Genomic DNA, 7,500 nt, shown 5'->3' with positions numbered 1-7,500 from the left:
ACGCAGCAAAAGGCTCTGGGTTGGACCCAGCCCACCCAGGCCACACTCCACTGGGACAAACACTAGTCAAAGAATAGGAGCAGAAAGGTATGAAGACATGAGGGGAAAAATATCATATTCTGGCCTTGTTGATCAGTGGGCACTAAAAATAGAAACTGCATTGATAATGCCCCTGATGAAAAGGATTAAATAAAATGGACATGTAGTAAGGTGTTAAAAAGTTGGCAATTTGCGCGGTCTAACTCATTTGAATATGCATCAGTTATTGCCATAGACTGTAAAAATGAAAAAAGAGTTTACCGCTGCTCCCTCCCACTCAAAATTGATTACATTTGGAAATGATCATTAGCCCAACGTCATGTAAGTCTTGTATCCTGGTTGGCGAATGGTTGAGCATCATATTTTGTGGCCAATAACTGAGGAGCATTAAAAAAATGAGCATTAAATTAACACAGGAGATCCCGCCCAACAGAGGACAGCATTGGTGGAGATGACCTCTAGAATCATTGAGTCTACGACCAAATAGATTTGCAAACTTGCCTTATTTCTGAAAGCAGTCCAACTCTTGGTTAGTCAGCAGAAGTCGTCCTCCAGACAACTATGGGCGGTAGATCCACACAGAGTATAAATGTGATCAGCATATTTTATGGAACTTCGTAAAATATCTTGGAAGTTACACTGGTCCAAACTGGTTTCAGTCTCTGGAGAAATTGTGTTTATTAGTCACAAGTTAAGATACGTTGCCATATGATTAATTAACGTTACCCTCTTTTGGTTTCTGATGCTAGCGAGGCAATCGGTGTTTTACTTACAACTGCCAAAAAGTCAGTGTCCCTTTAAGAGCCCTGCACAGTGGTTTTACTGAAGATGCTAGTTCCATGTTTCTTTGTGTATATTTTGATCACATTTGCAGTTTTCCTTTCCTGACCCCATTACTGTGAGACATCTGCTCTAACATGGGACTTTTAAGACATCCAACACTGTGACTGAAACCAAGAAAAACCGTAAAGAGAAAGTGGATTGGATAAGTACTGTACCCCATTTACAGATGAAATGAAGAACTGAAAGGTCCCAGATACAACAAAGGAAGACTACAAGTATGGAGGACTTCCATAAAAAATATTGCAACAGACCCGAGGGGGAAAGTCTCCTTGAAGGATTGTGGAATATCTGGATACACAGGGTACAACACACACACACACACACACACACACACACGCACACGCGCGCTGCGCCAGAGATCTTTTGCTGGGGCTATGGGGTAGCTCGAACACAGTTCCCTTGACACAGTTACGCTCCCACCTCCAAACAAGAAGGAGACGGATTGTTTTTCATGCACTAAAGTTGCCAATACAACAGCACTATGAAACTCTGATTAGCCCTCCGAACAAAAACATACACACATGCATCCTCACCCAGTATTATACATGCTCACATGGTAGAAATGTTTTAATAAATATCTGTAGTGACGTTTTATATCTAAATAAGCCACTGAACCTGTTTCAAACGTGTTTTCAGGCTTATACATGTGAGGGGTGCTAAGGGGATGCTATGGGAATCCTAGGGCTAGCTAGAGCAACCCCAAGCCCCTCCCTCGGACTGCCTATGACACACACACACACACACACACACACACACACACACACACACACACACAGTAATTACACACTGTTTTGCTCACTTGTGTCTTACAGCTTAACTGCCAATGTTGTTTTTGTCCCCTACGCTTTCAGCCCCACCTCAAACGTCTTATCACACACACACACACACACACACACAACTCAAACGGTTATTCAGCTCCAACACCTCCTGTGATATATCTAAATTTGATTTCCTGTTTACACTGAGACAAATGCTCTGTGGACATTTCCAGTTCCCCCTTAGATTTACTCACACTGGTTTCACTCACTCACAACCACAGGCTGTGTTTTCTACCTGTTCAGAAAACCAACTTTTAGAAACCTTTTTTGTGTGGACATTTTCAAAATGATAAAGGTAATGTAAAGTGAATTGTTTTTGTGTCTCTGAGCAGCCCAGTCGCCTGCAAATGACATTCATATGGAAGAAATGTGGATAAATAATTAAAATAAATTCATTTGCACAAAGAATGTGTGTAGAAAATGAGTGGAAGGGTGAGTTCAGTGAAAGGTTAGTCTGAGCAGGACATTGTGTGTGTGATGGATGTAAAGTGTCTTGGGTCCCATAAAAGTCTAAATGAGTCTGACAAGAACTTCCTATACTATATTTTGTAGTTCTACAGAGATCGGATCCAGTCTGAAGCCAAAGTATTGTTGGTTAGTGAAATGTTGACCCTAGAGCACACACCATTTCGTTGGAATTTCCTTTCTAACTTTCATTCCTGTCAGCTGTAACGGTCAGGCTGCAGGGGTCTGCAGAGGTTTCTGTGCCGTAGTTTTCTTTCTACTGAGTCAACCATGAGTGCTTTAAATCCATGCCACATGCCACAAAATGACTGGTACATACAGTATATTTTCAGTTTTAGCCCATTTCCTACAACCTACATTTCCTACCAAATGTTTCTCAAAGCATACTGTAGTATTTTATATTTCCACTTTTTTTTTTAACTTGCCTAATGTCTGCCTAATGTCATAGTGATCATAGTAATATGCTGGTCACTGTTTCAGGCCTTTACACATTGATTTATCTACCTTAGAAAGTCTCAAATACTATGGAACTGTATACAGAACGTGTGGGCTAAAATATGCAACACAGTCCTGGATGAATATTTACACTTCCTGCTGTGTGGCAGAAAAAATGAACAGTCACTCATAAGTAGTCACCTTTTGCATAGTTGGCCCTGAACCAGGATTCGCATGACATAGTGAACAGCCAATGGCTGCACACGTTTTAGATTGGGTCCATCTCATGTTGAACCCCGGCTGAGACTGAACTCGCAAACACTGAGCAGTGTTTCCAGTGTCAGGCACCAGCGAGCATGACCTCGCACTTACACACACGTTTTGGCACAAGCCACACTTTAGAATTGTTTTACCCTATTTACTATTTCACATGCACTCCTTATTACTGATGCTACACTACATTTATTTTTAATGTAAACAGAGTACAGTAAATGCAAACATTTCTGCATGCTTTAAAAATGGTTAGCATTTCTGATTTCTCCAGAATGGACTAAAAACATGCAATATATAAGGTGCTCTAAAAGTTAAATGATTGACGGATAAAGTTTCCCATTCAAGGACTCAATGTTCTACAAACTGAGTTTTTCCGTGGCTTCCTGGAAGGATGTTCACTTAGTCTGTTATCTTCCAGCCTTCCCGTGCAGTTGCTTTGCAATATTTACAGCAGTGTTTCCCTAAAAAATATTTGCATGATTCTCACCCAAACCGCTTCTGGCTGTATCCTTGTCTTTTTGTTCTCAAGCTCCTACCAATGATGTAAGTATGTATGTTAAAAATGATTTGCATCTAGATGTTTCAAATTGAATACACAGCAGTGTCCAAATTCCATGCTACTGCTAGTACCCAAATATACTAAATGCATTACAGTACTTGGTCATAGTGTACTTTTTCACTTAACCCTCATGTTGTCCTCGGGTCAAGTTGACCCATTTTCCTATATCAACGTTCTTTTTAACATCTCAAAATAGCATGATTGATTCAACACAACGCTCTTTGGGGAGATTTTGATGGGTAATTTTTGGGCGTCTTATTCAATTTTTATAGCATTTAAAAAACAAATTGAAGTGTTTTTGAAATTGTGTTGAGTAAAAGTTGACATATTCAAGTTTGTGATTATCCATCAACATCCATTGAAACCTAAAAAACACTAAATCTACTTATTTAATCACTGTCTGTTCTATTTAACGTAATGGATGCAGTTGTAAACACGTAGTTAACATTTTGAAACAGAACTACTTAAAGAATATTGATTGGGGTTAGGAAAAGCTCGAGGATTGGCTTAAAATGATGAACTACGTAACTACGTCAAAGGCGGGTTTTTTTTGTTTCACACGACACAAACTCCAACCTCCTGATCAAAAGTCCTGTGTTTTTGACCATTCAGCAGCCCAACATGTGTACTTATACTGTACTTTATCACCCCACTTTCTCGTTTGCTCCCGCAGTAATTACAACAGCCACAAGATGTCCCTGCCTTGCAACAATCTTAAATATGGGTCGTTATAAAGGGCTTGACCTATACGGTTGCTTTCTAGGTGAGTAATATAGAATCTGGACTCACCCTGTGCTTATGGATCTGGGAAAAAGCCAAAGACCTTAACATGTGCCGTGATGTTATTCCTATTTTTCATATCAAAATCAACTTTACAGTCACCAATGTTGCTTACATTTTTGTCAGTGTTCATTATCTTTAAATTAATTTTCAGGTCCAGATTTGAAATCATAACAAGACCAGAGATGTGAACTTGAGACTTTGTGATTTGAACTCGAGTCAACTCGACTCACCAATTTGCTGACTTGCAAGTTGACAAAAAAATGAAAAAAAAGACTTAGAATTAGCTTTCTTAACCCATAAATAAAATAGAAGGACCAACTTTTTCACCTACATAATATGCAAAAATCAGGAATATCCTGTCTAAAAACGATGCAGAAAAACTAGTCCATGCATTCGTTACTTCTAGGCTGGATTACTGCAATTCTTTATTATCAGGCTGCTCTAAAAAGTCCATGAAGACTCTTCAGCTGATCCAGAATGCTGCAGCACGTGTTCTGACAGGAACCAGGAAAAGAGATCACATCTCTAGTACCTAGTACCTCACTAACCCACCAGAGCACTGCGCTCCCAGGATGCAGAGTTACTTGTGGTTCCTAGAGTCTCCAAAGTAGAACGGGAGCCAGAGCGTTCAGCTACCAGGCTCCTCTCCTGTGGAACGAGGTTCCAGTTTGGGTTCAGGAGGCAGAGACCGTCTCCACATTTAAGAGTTGGCTTAAGACTTTCTCTTTGATAAAGCTTATAGTTAGGGCTGGCTAAGGAGAGTCCTGAATCATCCCTTAGTTACGCTGCTATAGGACTAGACTGCTGAGGGACTTCCCATGATGCACTGAGCACCTCTCTCTTCCTCCTCCTCTCCATCTGTATGCAACCGCATTCCATTAATTCCATTCTCTTCTCTCCTCCTCCTCCTATTGCTTCCTGCAGGTGTTTCTGGCTCTAGATCTGTGGTTGGAGTCACCTGCTGCCCCCATGTTCCTGCTCAACACCCTCTGCTACAGCTCGCTCTCTCGCTCTCGCTCTCTCTCTCTCTCTCTCTCTCTCTCACCCCAAACCGGTCTAGGCAGATGCCCCCCCACCCTGAGCCATGGGTCTGCTCCACGTTTCTGCCTCCTTAAAGGAAGTGTTTCCTTACATCTGTGGCCTAGTGCTTGCTCTTGGAGGGAACTGTTGGGTTTCTGTAAATAACATCAGAGTACAGTCTAGACCTGCTCTTTATGGAAAGCGCAGTGAGAAAACTGTTATTATTTAGCGCTATATAAATAAAATTGAATTGAAATAAATTTGAAAATAAGTGGGGGCATAATTTTACAAATTATTTTGGCATGCTCTGATATTGTCAATTTACACAAGCAGTATTTTTCAAATTATGTATGAGGGGGACAGATAAAGCTCAGTGCCTGGGCCTGGACATTTCTTTGAGCCATTTTCTATGAAAGAATTCATATATTTCCAATAATAATGTTCTGAGTGAAGTGTATAAAGACAGATGACCTTGCCGATGACGTCAGTCATGTGCATATTAAGTAGCCATGTGGATTTAGATGCAGCAGCTGAGTTTACAAGAAGAAATTTCAAGATTCACGCAAAACTAACAAAAGGTTTGTGTTGCAGAGCAGCATGCGGTGGTTGTGTAACAGGGCGGCAATGAGAGGCGCGCATTGAAATATTGCTTTCTGCATGTTTCTGCCTGTTGAACAGGTAACGAGGCCTACGCGTCTTTTAACCGTGAAGGTTTTAATGTACTTACATTAATGAGTGTAGCATTAGTTCATCTGCACACCGGGCCGTTCCCAGTTAGGTACACACTACAGGCTACCTGCTCTGCTACGTGTGTGTGGAGCGGACGTCAGAGTTCTGAATCCCGTCTATCTTCTAAAATACAAAGCTTGTATCCAAATGAATTACGCTCGAAGCTGTATGGCATTTTACCCAGGCGTAGTCCAGTGTGATTACATCCTCACTCCATACTGAAACTAATCAGCCTGGGACTAAAGACGCAAATACGCGGGCCTTGGTTTGTACTCTCCCGCTGGAATGTTACCTATGTGGCTGAGTAATGGGAAAAGTTGTATTTGATTCACCTGATGAAAAAAACATATTTGCCAGTGGGCACCTTGGAAATGAAAGAAACACTACCTTTAACTGGTTATAAGTGGGACGTCATATGGACAGCAGATTGTCTAGTTGTTTGGTCATATAAGGGGGGGGGGGGCTCTGAAGCCATGTACACCCAGGCTGTGAGGGGTCCGCACAGTCCTGTTCTCATCCTGTTGAGACTGGGATACAGTACGTGACAGATCAACATGAAAGGACATCCTCTGCTGGACTTTATGTTAGAATCAGTGGAGCTTGTGAGACCAGCAACCTGGGGGGGCATCTCCAGATCCCTGTGGAAGAATGGAGGAAGGATGTAAAATAAGAAGGACAAGGGAAGAAAGGGTGCAAAGGAAGGGGGAGGAAAGGAGGGCTGGAAATGAAGGTGGGTGGAAGTGCAGGGATGTTCCTGAATCTGATAGTCTGCAAAGTATAAATAGTAATGTGTATTAGAATATATATAAAAGACTTTAGACTTCATTGTCCCCAAGGGGAAATTCTTTGAACCTCCAGAGAAACAAAAGTACAAACACAACAGAATGGGGGGGTGGCGGCGATGTGTTTGCCAGTAATGTGGGTACACGTAGGCCTGGCGCGATTGCAGTGTTGGGCAAGTTCCTTTTAAGAAGTAATTAGTTACAGTTACTAGTTACTTCTTCCAAAATAGCTAACAGCCTGAAAAATATTTAAAATATAGGATAAATTAGACATTTAAGGCTTTAATTTTCAAATTCTACATCCCAATGGTCCGATATTACCTGCGTGACACACTTGATATGTGTTGTCTCACCCAGACTTGGAATGAACCTGGCTTAACATCAGGATTCCTTTTTAGATTAGCATGAAAAATATTTAAAATATAAGATTAATTAGACATTAAGGCTTTAATTTTAAAATTCTACATCAGTTCAGTGTTCACCGCCCTGAGAGCGCTTGCGAGACTGACATGTCCACAGCAGCCCATGGCGATTCTGTCTTCACCGTCCAACTGTCTCCACCGTCTCCACCGGCAGGGTGTCAGCTGTGTGGTTAGGAATGGAAGGGAGAAAACACTGGGGGCATCGCTCATGTACAAACTTATTAAATACTTTCTGAAGTAACTAGTTACATTTATAATTTGTAACTGAGTATCTAATTTAGTTACTGTTTGTCAACCGTTAATGATTGGTTATTTCACTTCATTGTGTCCCC

This window comes from Etheostoma cragini, chromosome 2 (assembly GCF_013103735.1).
Source record: "Etheostoma cragini isolate CJK2018 chromosome 2, CSU_Ecrag_1.0, whole genome shotgun sequence".
Taxonomy (NCBI): domain Eukaryota; kingdom Metazoa; phylum Chordata; class Actinopteri; order Perciformes; family Percidae; genus Etheostoma; species Etheostoma cragini.
Note: the sequence above shows the minus strand (reverse complement) of the source record.